Source organism: Balaenoptera borealis, assembly GCF_965194805.1.
Source record: "Balaenoptera borealis genome assembly, chromosome: 10".
Classification (NCBI taxonomy): domain Eukaryota; kingdom Metazoa; phylum Chordata; class Mammalia; order Artiodactyla; family Balaenopteridae; genus Balaenoptera; species Balaenoptera borealis.
In genome coordinates this window covers 79,676,196-79,692,661 of record NC_138874.1, presented here as the reverse complement: position 1 = coordinate 79,692,661, position 16,466 = coordinate 79,676,196, and the positions used below count along the sequence as shown (strand labels likewise).

The 16,466-nt window shown below is 38.8% G+C and overlaps 1 protein-coding gene across 22 annotated transcripts in view; it reads left to right on the top strand.

Annotated features, from left to right (window-relative positions):
- Window positions 1-16,466, top strand: part of SGMS1 (sphingomyelin synthase 1) — a 294,748-nt gene that overhangs the window by 237,244 nt on the left and 41,038 nt on the right. The window contains exon 1 of one of the 22 annotated variants that reach the window (XM_082339539.1): window positions 4,151-4,331. The exons of the other annotated variants lie outside the window; for them this stretch is intronic. The gene's annotated coding sequence lies outside the window, so the exon portion shown is untranslated. Of the gene's footprint in view, window positions 1-4,150; window positions 4,332-16,466 lie in introns of those variants that run through there. 22 annotated transcript variants of the gene reach the window in all.

Sequence of the window (16,466 nt, the reverse complement as noted above, 5' to 3'; positions counted from 1 at the left end):
GCATTGTAGAACCCTGTCTCTATTCAAATTGTGGATAAAAAGAGAAAGGTTTAGTTTGGTGACCATGTCGGTCTTGGTTGGTGGAGCTTTCTGAGGAATGCCCACGCTGGGTGAGTCTGCTGTGAATTTGGACACTTACGCAAGCATCAGGGTTAAGGATGAAGGATGGTCTCAGCTCTAGGACAGAACAGCAGTGCCTGCCAGGGGCTTCGGAAGGGAGCAGGGAGCTGCTCTCCTGATCCTTCTTCCCTTCTGTTTTTCTTTACTTTTATGCTCACCAGAACTGCCACTGCCAGCAAGGTTGGGGCAGGTCCCAAGCAACATGGGTTTTCAAAGAGGGAGAGGAGTAGAAATCCCAAGAAGATACAGCTGCAAGAGAAGGTGAATTTCATGACCTCCTAGCTTGGGCAGCTGATCCCAGATGGACATTTATATTTTAAAAGACATGTGTAACTCTGGACTTGAGAATTCTTTGGTAGTCATTTTTCCCTTCCCTCTTCTTCTCTTTCTCCTTTTCCTCTTGCATTCTCTCTAATCTTTTTAAGTACAGACTGATATGTGATTATTGCATATACACCGTGTATAAACAAGTGAAATTCCCTCACCCACTCCAGTTCTCCATCCCTGTTCCCCCATAGCCTCTGTGTTGTATATACTTCCAGACTTTCTATGCTTATACATACATATACACATTTACAGCAAAATATACACATTTTACTACACAGGCACCTTTATCAGGTAAGCCATGGAGCCTGCCTTGAAATATATACATTTTAAAATGAAAATAATATGTATTTCTGTATCACAGACACATCGCTATCTACAGATACACCTCATTCTTTCCTACACCTTGTTCTTTGAAATGACTGCATGGTGTTCTGTTGTGAGGAGGTACCACATTTATTTATCCATACCACAATGAAGGATGTTTAGATGCATTTGGAAATTCTGCTGTGTGAACAGGGCTGCAGGGAACATTTTTGAACGTATGTCTTGACTCAGTTGTTAATATTTCTGAAGCAAGATTATTAGAAATGGAATTTCTGGAGCATAAAGTATGTTACAGATTTTGATAAGTAGTGTCACATTGCCTTACGTAAAGGTTGTGGCAGTATTAACTAATTTTTTTAAATTGTTTTTGCCTTTACTGAATCTTAGCATATATTATTTATACTTACCTCCTGTTTCATACTTTGAGCACTTTTTGTTCCATATATCCTACCTTAGCATGTTCTCTTTGCTACGCTACTGGATTATGAATTGTCATTGTCAGGGATACATAGTGCTTTAAGAGTAGGTGCTCAATACAATAATGAGCTTTAGAAACAAAGATAAATAATTCCACTCCTTCATTCACTCATGCATTCAACAAATATTTATTAAGAGCCTCTTCTGTGCTAGATGATATACTAGTCCATTGAAGGTTTTAGGTCTGGCTTATTTATTTTTACTCAAGTTTGGAGTATTTCTGAATAAAAGTTTCCAATTAGTTCACAGATACTTCTTGGAATATTATGGGTCTTATGCTGTAATGGATTGGATAGGGGCAGAGAAAACGTGCCAGCAAAGATTCTTTGCCAGAGCATATGGTAGGATGGAATTGCAATTTACTAAGCTGAAGAAGGCATGCAAGAGGAGTAGGTTTGGAGAAGAGTCGGAATTTGGTTTTTGGTCATTTTAACCTGGTTAAGCAGGAACAGTGCTGTATGTGTCCCAGTTTCCCAGAATGCCTGTGACAATGCTTTATGCATAGTAGGTGCTTAATAAATGTTTGGTTTTATTTGGATTCAGTGATTTGGCTTTTATTAATATGTCTAATTTTCAGTCCTTAGCTCTTCAGTGCTCGCTTTGTTTATGCCAAAAAGAAAAGCTCATTAGGAATATAAATAGAAGATAAATTTGGGCTTTGTCTTCAGTGAAGTTGATGTGCCTCTTGCCTTTCCAGAGTGCTTTGGTAATAGGCTCCCTGAATGCTGATCATCAAGTTCCTTCAATGAACAGGATCTCTATAATATATACTTAGCTCTATACAAAAAGAACTTAATTTAGATATGCGGATCTTTTATTATGTATGTAGTTTAATTCTTCTAGCATAGGTGTGGAACACGATCAAACATGGAATGGACACCCATGGGACTTCCACTGTTATTTTATGGTAAGAATGTAGTTTTCAGAAATAATCTGGAAAGCCATTTTTGGCGTATTAGGGGCTAAATTTTACCCCTCCCCATTACTGAGACATTGAGAGTTTCTTTTCCCCTAGATGTAGTACATAATTGTTCTTAGTCACTTTTCCAATTTCGATCTTCATGACTGGTGTTTGGTTCTTCTACAGATCAAATCCATATTTTCCCTTGCTCTTTGTTTCTCTTTTATACTGAAATAACTTGTGGCATTTGCAAGTTAAATTCTTTGATCTCACAGTTTACATCTTTAGATCATTTGACAAGATTCTGAAATTCTTTTAATGAGTTATGTCACCTTTTCAGGTTATGATAACATAATGTTCTCATTGTATGTGAAACTGACATTTTGTCAAGTGGTTTAGGTGTTAATGCATACAGAATTTTGAAAAGAAATGAGCACTACATGATCTGAGCATTAAAAAACGCAACTCAGGACAGTGATACTTACAGCTCTATTTTAGTGGCCAGGGCCTATTGAGGAATGAATAATTAGGGACATGGCATCTCCATGCCATGTTGCTTAGATGTGCCTATATTATTGTTCCAACCACTGTCTCAACAGCTAATGCAGATTAATGAACAACAAATCTATAAAGGATCTGGGAGTTATCGTACCTTCAGAAGCATGTTGAGAAACATCTGTAAGCTTTCATATTTAGGCTCTGTTTCTTACTGTGACACTCTTAAAAATCTGATTAAACATACTACTAAGGAGGATTTTGGTAACTTTGAAAAGTGTGAGGGCTTAATTTCGGGTGGAAAATGGCTGTGTACACAATTTGAAAAAAAAAAACAAGTATTTTTGCTTTAATTATTGTATAAATGTGAAGTTTTAAATTTTGTTTGAATACTTTTGGTTTTTCTGTTATAGCATTTACTCTGCATTTTCTTTTAATTTACTTATAACAAAGAATACAAATTAAGGAACCTCTCTGAGCCTTCTCTTTAGGCATAACAATTGGATAGCGATTCCTTCTACATGTTTAAGAAATTAAGTTCCTACCAACAGGGCTCAATGTTATTTTCTTCTCATACTAAATTAAGTCTAAAAGGAAAAAATGGTATGATTAAAGGAAATATGTTTCCCCATCTGAAAATCCTAGCTGTATTTCTTTTCAGGAGATTTTTTTAAATTAATTTTTTGATGAAATGGTTTATGGATTTATTCTTTTTTTAATACTTGGGAGTTTTAAAGAAAATACATGAGTTTTATTGAGAATGATCTGGTCATCCCCACATTATGGAGAATCTGGGTTTAAGACCTATGTTCTTAGAATCAAATATAGTCAGCTACCTTCCTTCTCTAGTGTTTATTTTTTCACTCATGAAACAGATATTTATATTGAGTGCCTACTGTGTGCTAGCTCTCAAGGATACAATAGTGAAAAAACACAAGAGACCTTCCATCCTGGAGCTTCCGTTCTGGCAGGGCAGAAAGACACTCAGCAAGTAAGATGATGATGTAGGTAAGAGGATGATCATGAAAGGCTTGGTGAAGAGATGACATATAAGAGCGGAGGCCTGAATATGTGGCATATATATTGTATTATGATGTATTAATAACATGTGGATCAGAGAGAAGGAAAAGTTAAGGACAAATGTAATTTTTTGTGAGATGTACATTTAATACTTTTTAATATTTAGCTGATAATACCTTTGAATGCCAATTAAACATTACACCCCCTTCAAAAAAAAAAAAAAAAAAGAAAGAAGAGTGGAGGCCTGAAAGTTGAGTGAAAGCCAATAGTGAAGAAAGAATAGGGTGAAAGTGTCCCAGGTAGCTGTAACAGCATGTTCAAAGGTCCTGGGGTGGTTAGGAACTAAAAAAGACTAGCATAGTAGATGTGTAGTGTGCGGTGGAAGTACTTGGCCATGCAAAGGCAGGACGAGTCTTGTAAGCTGTATAACAATTAAGTATGGATTTTATTCTAAGAGCAGTGGGAAGCACTGCAGGATTTCAAAGATGGGAAGCACACAGTTGAAGAAGTTCTCTTTGCCACCCTATGGAGAAAGCACTTGGCGTTTGGACACAAGAATATCATTGAGGAGGCTGTGGCAGTAATTCAAATGAAATGTGGTGTTGGCTAAACCATGGTGGTTGTATGAAGTAAAGAGAAGTAAATGGATTCATGAGGAACTTCACAGGTACAATTAGCAGAACTTAGACCCTTGGTGACACTGTTGTTTTTTTAAAATTATGGTTCTTTTTCATCTTTGCCAACTCAATAGCTGAAGAATGGCACCTCGCTGTAATTTTTCTTTTTCTTTTTCTTTTTTTTTTTAAACTTGTGAGATTGATTTTTTTGACTTTGTGTGTGTGTGTGTGTGTGTTTGGCCTGTTTGTAATCTTTGTTTAAAGTCTTTTCCTTAATTGATTTTTTTTTTTTTTTCTTAATTTTTGGCTGTGTTGGGTCTTCGTTTCTATGCGAGGGCTTTCTCCAGTTGCGGCAAGCGGGGGCCACTCTTCATCGCGGTGGACGGGCCTCTCACTATCGTGGCTTCTCTTGTTGCGGAGCGCAGGCTCAGTAGTTGTGGCTCACGGGCCTAGTTGCTCCGCGGCATGTGGGATCTTCCCAGACCAGGGCTCGAACCCGTGTCCCCTGCATTAGCAGGCAGATTCTCAACCACTGCGCCACCAGGGAAGCCCTCCTTAATTGATTTTTAAGAACTCTTCATATTTGTAATCTATGACAGATTTAAAAAACGATTTTGTCTGGTGTTGTTTGTCCTTTAATTTCATCTATGGAGTATTTTGACTGGTATTTTTATGGTTATTTGTTTAAAGCTATATTTTATACACTTAGTGTCACGTGTGTTAATGTTAGAGACTTCATAAATGCCTGTGAACTTGCATTGAGTTGAGAGAACACTTTATATATGACTCATTTTGAACTTAGTTCACTATAACATAACACAGTGATATATGTTCAAGGCTTTTTAAGAGCAAAGAACTTGGGACTTCCCTGGTGACGCAGTGGTTAAGAATCTGCCTGCCAATGCAGGGGACATGGGTTCCATCCCTGGTCTGGTAAGATCCCACATGCCGTGGAGCAACTAAGCCCATGCACCACAGCTACCGAGCCTGCACTCTGGAGCCTGTGAGCCACAACTACTGAGCCCATGTGCTACAACTACTGAAGCCCGTGCGCCTAGAGCCTGTGCTCGGCGACAAGAGAAGCCACCACAAGGGGAAGCCCACGCACCGCAGCAATGAGCAGCCCCCGCTCACTGCAACTAGAGAAAGCCCGCGCACAGCAACAAAGACCCAATGCAGCCATTAATAAATAAATAAATAAACAAATAAATAAATAAATTTATTTTTTAAAAAAAGCAAAGAACTTATGTCACCTAATGCCCGATAGCCTAGCTGTGGTCGTTCAGATCTTTTAATTTTATCATGCCTTAAAAAAAAAGTTAACTAATTTTACAACTTATGTAATTTTACATATTTTTACATCACTGACTTAGTTGCAAGGTTCTAATTTTGTTGCATTAAGTTATAGTTATGGAAGCTAGAAAATAAAGCTTATTACGTTTTTATATAAACCAAGAATAAATATTTAAGTGATTGTCTTAAGGTTAGTGCTTCTGGTAAACTGTGTGTTTTTTGTATATTTATTTTTCTTAATTTATTTTTGTCTGTGTTGGGTCTTCGTTGCTGTGCGTGGGCCTTCGTTGCTGTGCGTGGGCCTTCGTTGCTGTGCGTGGGCTTGTTCTAGTTGCAGTGGGCAGGGGCTACTCTTTGTTGCAGTGCGCAGGCTTCTCACTGCAGTGGCTTCTCTTGTTGCGGAACACGGGCTCTAGAGCACAGGCTCAGTAGTTGTGGTGCACGGGCTTAGGTGCTCCGTGGTGTGTGGGATCTTCCTGGACCAGGGATCGAACCCGTGTCCCCTGCATTGACAGGTGGATTCTTAACCACTGCACCACCAGGGAAGTCCCTGTCTGTTCTTTAATTGTAGGGTTTTGTACTTCCTTGAGATCCTACACCCCAGACATGGTCTTGTTTAGGTGAGATTGCAGGATAGCTCAGATATGCAGTGTGTTGTCTGGAAAACTATGGAAATGGCCGTATTGCTAATTGTAGAGTCACTAGATCCACGTTGTAATCACATGGGTATAGTGTAAGGAGCATCAATTGATGATTTAGAAAACAGGGGTTCTAGTTCTTGCAATTCCACACATAGTTGTATTGCTCAGGTGTAGGGTCTCTGTTGGAAGATGTCTCTAAAATCCTTCGTAGTTTGGGAAAGGTGCTGGGATGAGTCTGTAATTTGATAGACTTTCTGCTGCCCCCTGGTGGTATTCTACCTTAGCCAAAGCAAAAGCTTTTACAGGTCCCTTTACAACCTGAGACTGTGCTCCAGTGCTGACCAACTTGGTGGATGAGGAGCATTCCTTCTGTGCAGCTGAGCTTTGATGCTGCTAACCATCGGTCAGTTGATGCAGAAGCTCAGTGAAGATGGGCCCTGTAAGTTTGGGAAATTATCAGATCGCTAGAACCAAGAAGACATGGTCAATGAAGCCCAGAGAAAAGCTGATGAGTTGATGGGTATTCATTTTTAAGAGTTGGTATACTTGCTGTCAGAAAAAAATGCTTAATGTATTTTTTTTTTTGAGTGTGGAGATAAAGGTAAAGAAGACATACACTTGCTTTCCCTGAAATCCAGGAGACCAGGGAAGGAGACAAGTATAGATTTAGAAGAGATTAGATAGACCTTTTCTCACTGACATGGAAAGGCTTTGGTTTCCCAACCAGTGGGGATTTCTAATCCTCGGTAGACTGTAAAAACTTACTTCACTTTAGATAAGGCTTTTTATTTTACATTAATCAAGAAACTGTGTTTTCTCTCAGCCTGCTATTAATCCGTTACCAACACTATGTGGTCCCAATTTAAACACCAAAGTTGTACTTTAAATTAGTTGTGTTTTATTATTATGTGTGGTGATTAGGGCCCCAATCGGTCTTCCAAAGTCCATAGATTATTAAAAGTAGTGATGCTTCTGAGTAAAATCATCAGCACACATCTAAAATCTCTAACAATTTCTAGGTAGTGGAAGCATTCTGGGAGGGAATTTAGAAACTGAAATGTTAAACCTTCTAAGACATTTTGATGGTGTACGAGACGAGAAAAATATATTTGAAACCTGAACTGCCTTAGAAAATGTGGGATTATGGTTACTGTTTACAAAATGTATCTAAATTTTATGGTACTGTTATTCTCATCATTTCTTTAGTATTAAAGAGGTACCATTGCCTATTACAATAGTGTGACTAAAACTTCTACATTTAGATATTGTAAGGAGGGGAAGAATCTTCCTTCTCCACCCATGTTAGGTCTCTGGCAGGGGCCCCACAAGTTAGACTGACAGAAGACAGATTAACAAGAGAAAAGTAAGCAAATTTATTAATGCTTGTGGCGTATGCACATGGGAACACTAGCCATGAGTAACTCAAAAGGGTGGTAAGAACTTGAGTTTATATAGCGTCTTAACAAAAGAACAACAAATTTTTAGAGTAGTGACGAGACAAAGGAAAAGGACTTGGAGCTTCTAGGGGAAGCAAACGTGAGAAGGCAAATATGTCGGAAAACTAATGGTAGAGAAGGTCTAGTGTTACCAAGGTTTGTTATATAGATTCCCCCAGTGCCATCTCTGGGCTGTTAAGTTTTTAGACTCTTAAGGTTGTCTCCAGTGATTAACTTCTGTCCTTCCTGGTAGAGCAGGGAGAGGGAATACTTTTACAAACTTATGTCCTACTTTTGGGCAAATAAGGGGAGAGCAGAGAGCTTTTCCCGTATCTGCTTCTTTTGTTGAATAGAATAGTTTGTATGCCCAATGCACAGTGAGGCCAAACCAAAACATTGGAGCGTGGAGCACAGAAAGATTTATTGCAGGGCAAAAGCAAGGAGAACGGGTGGCTCGTGCTCAAAAAGCCTGAACTCTTCTTCTCGGGGAAGAGTTTTTATAGGCAAAATTGGTGTTGGGGGGGCACTGCAGGGCGTGTAACCCTCCTCTGACTGGTTGGTGGTGAGCTAACAGGGAGCTGTTCCAGGAATCTCAATCATCAGCCTTCTGGTTCCAGCCAGTCAGGGGTCCACCACGAGGGCCCTAGTTCCTGCAGAAGAACTCAGAGGTATGTATCAAAGTATTATGCACATCCCCTGAGGAGGAACCAGGACCCTGCCCCATCCTGCACTGTTGTTTCTTTCTGTATTCCCTCACTCCCCTAATTAGTAACTGTTTGAATCTGCCCTTTGGAGCTCAGAGAAGGTCCAGGAAGCTTTCCTACAAACAAGAAGGGGACACGGAAAGGCTTTGCTGCCTGGGAGGGCCCCACAGCATCCTGCTTGGTTTCATTTCTCAGTTGCCTTCAGCTCAAAATAATCCTTATGCCAAAGTAGCATATTCTGCTACCCTTCAATACCAAAACAGTGGCTTTGTGCTTTAAGCCTGCAGTGGTCCGTGTGGTCAGGGACAGAAATACCAGTAAGGAAGGTCAGAGATGGAGACTGGCAGCTGTGGTTTGAGGTAAGATGGAGGAAAGCATAGCCAGGATGGTGAAAAGCAGGATGGGGCTAGAGCATTCTGCAGGGTCTCCTTTCCTTTAAAAAAATAAGTTAGTACAGAATAATGATAACAAATGTATTTTCAGTCATTGTTCTTGAATATGTGATGAACTCTCTGAGTATAGCAATTCATATCCCCTTGAGTGCTGAAAAACTTTCTTGAACGCTTTCTTTGATTATAACTTTCCTGTTTTTTCCTGTGCTCTTTCTTGAGCTCCTACTAATCACATATTGAATTTTCTAGATGACTTTTTTAGTGCTCTTACCTTTTCTCTCAATTTTCCGTCTTTCTGTCTTGTTCTACTTTCTGAGATTTTTTTTCCAACTTTATTTTCTGATTACCATGAATTTCCAAGACGTTTCTTTTAAAAATTCTCTGAATATTTTTTTTTGGTACCATTTTGTTCTTGTTCAATATCTTTGAGAATGTTAATAATAGTTTTTCTTAACATTATAATTTCCCTACTTAGTTTCTTCTTCCAGGTTCTTTTTTGTTTTAAGCTCTGGCTTTCATATTTATTAGAGTTTCTTCAAATGTCTGTTAATTTTGGCGTGGGGGGGGGGACGTCCATTCTTATTTTAAAGAAGGCACTTAAAAATGCTGTCTGAAAGCACTTTGCATGAGTGGAGCTTGTTTGCATGGATTTCAGTGCAAGACGATCAGTGCTCTTTTCTCTTAAAATGTCTGGAGATCCCAGGGGAAGAAAAAAAAGATCTGCCTGGAAGTTTTCATCCTGGCTCCCAGTATTCTGGGTGTCTAATAAGGTAAAGGGCTAGGGCAGGTCTGACTTAACATCTGTTTGCAACTTTTACTTAATCCATTGTAGTTAGGATGATGGTCCTACTTTGAACTGTGTTCCTGTCCCCTGTTCTAGCAACTCTCATTTCCCTTTTCCAGACAATAAACTTTCAGTCTTCTCTGGTGTGGAGGACAGCTAGTTGTTCCACTGTGCAAAGTGAGAATCTAAAGGTAACTTTTGAAATGGTCTTTCGACCAGTCCTATTTTCAGCTCCACCTTCACCCCCATTTTGCAAGTTATCTGCACCTCCAATTCCTCATTCTTTTAAGGCCTCTGTTACACGGTTTGCTTTTCATTTTTCCTCCTTCCTGGCTTAGGGTTCTGTTTTCTTGGGATTGCTGTCAGTTGCCACTAGCCCATCTGCTTCCCAGCCTCCTAAACTAGTTGTCTCTTTTGTTCTCTTTGCTTTTTTTTCTCTTTGCTTTTTTTTCTCTTTTCTTTTTCATCCCTATATTATCATTTGAGGAGAGTTTTAAGAGGCGATGGAAACTAATGCACATGTTTAGTTAGACATCTTTTTTAAAATAAGATTTGTCTTTTGATAGAGTGGATTCCATTTTCCCCTCCTTTTCTCCCTGCAAAAAAGACTCTGTGGATGCTGGATTGCTTGAGTTTGGGGGATTTGAGAAAACCTGTCAATTGCCTTTAAACATATACTTTATATATTTGCTGATTTCCCTTCCTCTTATGACCTCCCTTTAACCTTTTGCTCTCCCTTTCATCCTGAGGTATCAGCCCACCGCAGGCCAAGGAGAGAACCTGGGATTTTCCTGTATTTTCTTTAAAACACCTGTCTTTTTTTTTTTTTCCCCCCCTACCGTGTCTTATTCTTTTATTAATGTGTTAATTCTTTCTTTTATATCATTAGTATGCTCACTTTACCACTCTTCAAACTTACTTTGTTTTCTCAAGTTCATGGTTTGGTAAACTTCCTGTTTGTCACACCTGCTAGCTTTACCTCTTAGTGGATTATTTCCTCATATGGTTTATACTTTTCAATTACTTGTTCATTCTTAACTGAGATTACTTTTTCCATGGGAAACCTGTGAACTCTTGCTTATTGAAGAGTCTCTAAGGGGCTATATTGCATTTACTTCTCTTTTGTAATTTACATTAATTTCTTGAAGTTTCTTAAAAACACAGGATGGGAAAACATGGCTTCATCTTTTTTCTTAAGCCAGTGACTTTTTTCATAGCCCTGATTTACATTTATGATAGATTCAGAGGTACGTGCAGTCTTTTTAATTCCAGCTGAACAAGCAGTAAAGTGGAAGGGTTTTAGCTTTTATTTTAAAAAAGAGGAATAGGAATAAAGGCAAGGAATGGCATGAGGTGTGATGGAAATAAGAGCCTGTGTTCGCCTTTCCCAGGCTTCTGGATGTGAGAGCCGATGGAATTTGGAAACGTTGATTATGTCCTAACATGCTTGAGTTGCCAGATTGAGTCTTTGTCCCGGGACTACAGATTAACTTGATGAATATTATAAAACAGACCTGCTGGTTTCAGACCTAGAGAGGCAGTTCATATCTCTTCAGAGTTTTGGTAATTGGGTTCTAAGAATGAAACCCCAGGGGAAAACTATAGTGATTAGTTGTCATTAGCGTTATGCAAAGTTTTCCTTACTCTAATGACAACAAGGCAGAGTTTTCAAATGGTTTTTACATTTGGCAGTAGACTGGATAGATGGATACTGAAGAAAATCTAGATGATAGAAGAGTTGTCATTCTGATGGTTTGTTGTTGTTTCTCTCTGGAATGATGGGAAATATCTGAGACTGGAATTTCTTTATGCACTTAAGTTCAGATTTCAGCTTCATCTTTGTGGGTGGTTTGGCTCTTATCCTGAGACCATTATGTTTGGTGAATATGATGGTTTTGGAACCTAATTATACACAGAGGGCAAAAGTTCCAGTTATTTAGAGAAATCTGCAAGCCCATTTCATATTTTTAAAGAAAGCAAATGTAGGAAACATCTATTTTTAGTTTTACAATGCAGCCTACGTGTTTAAAAGCATAGAATATGCTTGAAAGAAAAACATCGTTTTTCTTTTCTAAACACAAGTAATATGTCTTTATCAGAGAAATTAGAAAACACTGGAAAAAATAAAGCCAAAAATTATTTCATAATTTTATCACCCAAAGGTAACAGTTCAAAGGTGATATACACCTTCTAGACTTTTTTCCTATGGATGTTCGCGATACATGTGTGTTTCCAAAAATGGTATCATTCTCTTTTGTAACCTGTTTGACAAAACTATATATACACATATATATATAAATATGTATCACAATAAATATAGAAGTATAGTCTAGTCTTTAATGGAGGCTTAGTATTCTGTTATATCATGATGTATTTAATTCTCAGTTTTAGGTTGTTTCTAATTTTTGCCACAATAAATGATTCTTTGAATTTTCTGTTACTAAATGTTTACATTCCATCAGAGAAGACCCAAACGGAGGCCTGGTGTATAGGAAATGGAATGAGCTAGTCTTGCTGGTGGTAGGACTTTCCAAGAAATGGATGAAACGGTTTTGTATTTCACACTGTCAGAGAACCACTGGAATCATGATTTATAGCATACAGTTGACATGGCTGGTTTCTTGTCATTGTGTTATATATACTACCTTTGTCAGCCAAAAATCATCTTTCCCTCTGGAACACTGAGGGCTCCTACATTGGAATGGGTCATTAGGGAGGGAGATACAAAAAGGGAGGCTATCAATTGGGTTAATTATAGGGCAACTGCAGAGAAAGAATACATTTCAGATATTGCAGAATCAAAATATTAAACATCATTAAATAAGGCAGAGAGGAGACCCAAAGATGTCCATATGAGGCTCTTCTAACAGTTTAAGTGGACCAAGAGGCAAATATGTTTACTTCAGCAAGCTCTTCTTTCTTGCATCTCAGCCAAATAGGCCAGCATATACTTAGTTCAAGGAGCCGTTTCAAAAGGGATGGTTTGCTAACCAGAGTTGACTATGGAATTGTGAACACTGCACGTAATAGCGATTTAAAAGAAATTACGATTTAAAGGTTAAAGCATCAAAAGTCATCTAAAATCTCCTCAAGAATAGATTGAAACTGTGTGGTTGTTATTCTAGCCATTTTTTCTTCTTCAGATAAATACAATTTTATGAATTCTGCCTATTTAAGTTAATTCTTTACTTGTTAAATAACAACCAAAAAATTTTACAGCTAATTAGATTGGTTTGGAGAAAAGCATTCAGGAGCTATCCAGATTGAGTCAGAGAAGGCTTAACACCTACCTCATGAGTTTTTCAGTGGGCCGCATTGCCCTAAAAGGTCCATTAGGTTACTGTTGACTTTTATGGAAAGTTCTAGTAGATGTAAAGACCTTTATCTGGACTTGAAGCGTTTACAAAAAGGCAGTTCGTCTGTTTCAGAATAAAATAGTATCAATTCTTTTTTTTTTTCCTTTCTATTTCTTTATTTTATTTATTTATTTTTGGGGGCTGCGTTGGGTCTTTGTTGCTGCGCGCGGACTTTCTCTAGTTGTGGCGAGCAGGGGCTACTCTTCGTTATGGTGCGCGGGCTTCTCATTGCAGTGGCTTCTCTTGTTGTGGAGCACGGGCTCTAGGTGCGTGGGTTTCAGTAGTTGCAGCACGCGGGCTCAGCAGTTGTGGCTTGCGTGCTCTAGGGCGCAGGCTCAGTAGTTGTGGCGCACAGGCTTAGTTGCTCCGTGGCATGTGGGATCTTCCCGGACCAGGGCACAAACCCGTGTCCCCTGCATTGGCAGGCGGATTCTTAACCACTGCGCCACCAGGGAAGCCCCATAATATCAATTCTTGATTTGTATTTCTCTTTAACAAAGTACCCACAGGTACTTTCATGTTATAAAGTCTGAGCTAAATATTACGTGCTCACCAAATTTTGATATTGCATGAAGTTGATTATATAAGCTAGTAGAGTAAAATCATGTGTGTGCCCCACATTGCTTTTGTTCTTAGAGATTTGATACATGGAGCGTGGAGCGGGAAGTTTACTTGGCATTTACGCTATGTACTGCTTCCTACTTTCATTTGCCATTATCAGCATTTAGAAACATCTGGAACTTCTCCATAGTTTCTTCACTGATATGCCATCTATGTTTGTTCAGTCTTGGGTCCATCGTGCCTTAAAAAAAGCATGAAAATTCAATTCTTAATTTCATGGCCTTTGTTTTAGAAGTTCATTGAATCTTCAAAGGAGAATAAATTATATTCAGTATAATCATTTCTTACGTTTTAATGTATTGCTTTATGTTATCCAAACCACTATCAGGTACATGTGAATTCACTTAATTAATGGAACAAGCAAATGGAGTGAACTATTCCAGTATAGGAAATTGAGGCCCTGATATTGGAGTACAAGTTAATGCCAGAATAAGCATTAAAACTCAGATTTTCTGAGCATTTTCTGTGTGGATAGTTGTACTGTGTATTTTGTGGTATTCTAAGTTTTGAAAAATTGTGTTCAGTATGTAATTCATAAGGTTGCTTTTTGTTAATGCAACAATGTCTTGTTCCTAGACAATGTCAGGTAACAAGATAATATAATAGATTCTTTTTGAATAAGGATAAATGTTCATAAATGAGTTATTTAGTGATTTTGCTGGTTAATGTTTTTTTTTCAGTACCAGGATAATTGCTTTAACTTATTTTTTCTTTTTTTAGATGTCTGGCTTTGATGATTATTTATAAAGAGGTTATAGTGTGTGGTGGAATATTATCTAATGCCTTTTTAAATATTAAAGCCTAAAATACCTATTTTAAGAATTGGAGCTGAATTGTATTCACAGATTTATTTTTTATTTAGTTAAAACCTTGGTGAGTTTAGAATATATAATGAAGTGTTCTTCCTGCCCTTTATCTTCTAGGACTCCATAAGTTTTAAAAAGACTTTTCAGATTATCTTTCATACATTCTCAAATCTGTGAGACCATTGACTATTTATAGTGGGAAAGCCCTGAAAAGCATCTTGAGTCTCTGCCTAGACCCAGGACTGACTCTTTGCTATGTATGAGATTTTAGACAAATCACCATCTCCCTGGACTGTAGTTTACTTATGTCCAAAAGTTACAGATGCATGAGAGTTCCAGCACCTCTTCCGTCTCTCAAATTCTGTAGTGTTTTGGAATAAAGAGTTTATGTACAGCTTTTTTTCTTCTATTACATCTTCCCAGTTCTGAGAACTGAGTCTAATGATTTGAGCACTATGTTATTTCTTAACTTTCTCCCAGTAATGGATTCAGGGTGGCTTTTCTGGATGATGGTGGTAGTAGTTGTTTTCTGAGTCCAGCCTAATGTACAGTGTTCCGGGTCTAGGTATGAAAGCAGTTTGCCTTTCCCTTCTCAGAAACACCACAATATGTTCTAAGTTGAGTGTATGGGTCCAGGGGACAGTCACTGCCTCACCTCTCCTCCTACAGCCAGGCTCTGGGGTCAGTGAGTAAGTCCTCATCTTTTAGCTGTGGCCTTTGAAGTACTGAGTAGCTGCCCAATAGATACTTCCATAGAAATGAGTTTTTTCCTTATCACGTGATTTCAGCATCAGCTGCAGGAAAACTACGTGTTTGCCTTGATTTTCAAGCTTCAAATCTTGCTTGAAATATAAATTTTCTTTTCTCATGAAATTCTGAAAGATGTGTTTCCTCATGTGTGTCCGAATGATTTGGGCTTTTAAAAATGCCATTTGGAAGTGGCAGCTTCATTAAATAGTTATGAAATGTCACTATGGGCCCTGTTGGGCAAATAGAAAGGAAGCAGGATATTACAAAAAGAGCAAGACGTATTTCTTGGAGTAATTAATAGCTTTCATTCCTTTTACATGCTGGTCACAGCAGTAGCAGCCTGTGTGAAGGTAGGTAAGGTAGTTGTTAATCCCATTTTCCAGAGGAATCTGAGCTTGAAGAGGTTAAAGGATTTTGTCAAGAAGAGACGTAGCTGAGTTGGGTCTCAACTGCAGGCTCCCTGCCTCACACAGCTGGTGCTCTTTCTACCACATCGTGCACACAAGACAGTGAAATGATATTTTGTGGCACAGATATCAGTGACGTAGGAATTCAGAGAGGGGGGAAAGATTGTGAAGGAGTGGCCAGGAAAGGCTTTGCAGAGAAGGACCTTAAAGGCTAAGGGAAGAATCTGGAACTTGTTGAAGAGGATTCGAAGGAGCATTCCAAATTGGGGGGAATCATACGAACTGTCTTAAGGAGTGAACAGTTTTTTGTCCTAGTCAATTAATGGAAGCTATTGGTTTATCTTGCTGTCTCTTAAGAATTCTACTGGCTGTCTCAGACTGCCTGACGGACTTGCTTTTTGCAAGATTAGTGTTCCTTCATTTGGATAGAAGCTTGCAATGCCAGAGAGAGAGAGTGTGTGCACGTGCGTGTGTGTGTCTCATGGCCCTATATGGTCTCCTACCATTTGATATTTTTCTATTTTGAAGATGATTGTGTCTGAAGAGGAGATTATCTGACTGTTTCCTCATCAAAGAGAAGTGAAATAGTACCTTGGCCTTGGTCTGTTCTTTGTGGTTCTGAGGGGTTTTCCCCTCCTGGTAGACTTCCTGCATCAATCAGGCAAGGGGAGAAGTGAAGAACCTATATGAAAAGCCCATGTTCATTTCCTTGGGCCTGAACATTCAATCGAGGATTTTTCTCTAGAGTTCTCATAACCACTTCAAGCTGTTGAGCGTTCCCTCGGCTCTTATCCTAATTCTGCTGAGGAATATTTGGAGAGCGGTTTGGGGTCTGATGCCAAGAGATTCCCTTTCGTACAGGACCTTCTGCCAGGACTCCCATTTGGTGGGTGTCTTCTTGTCACTCTAGGTAGTAGTAGTGATGATTGAAGCCCCTCTGCAGTGGTTTTTAAGTGGCCAGAGATTCACTTTGGTTTCATATTTCTTTCTGGAGG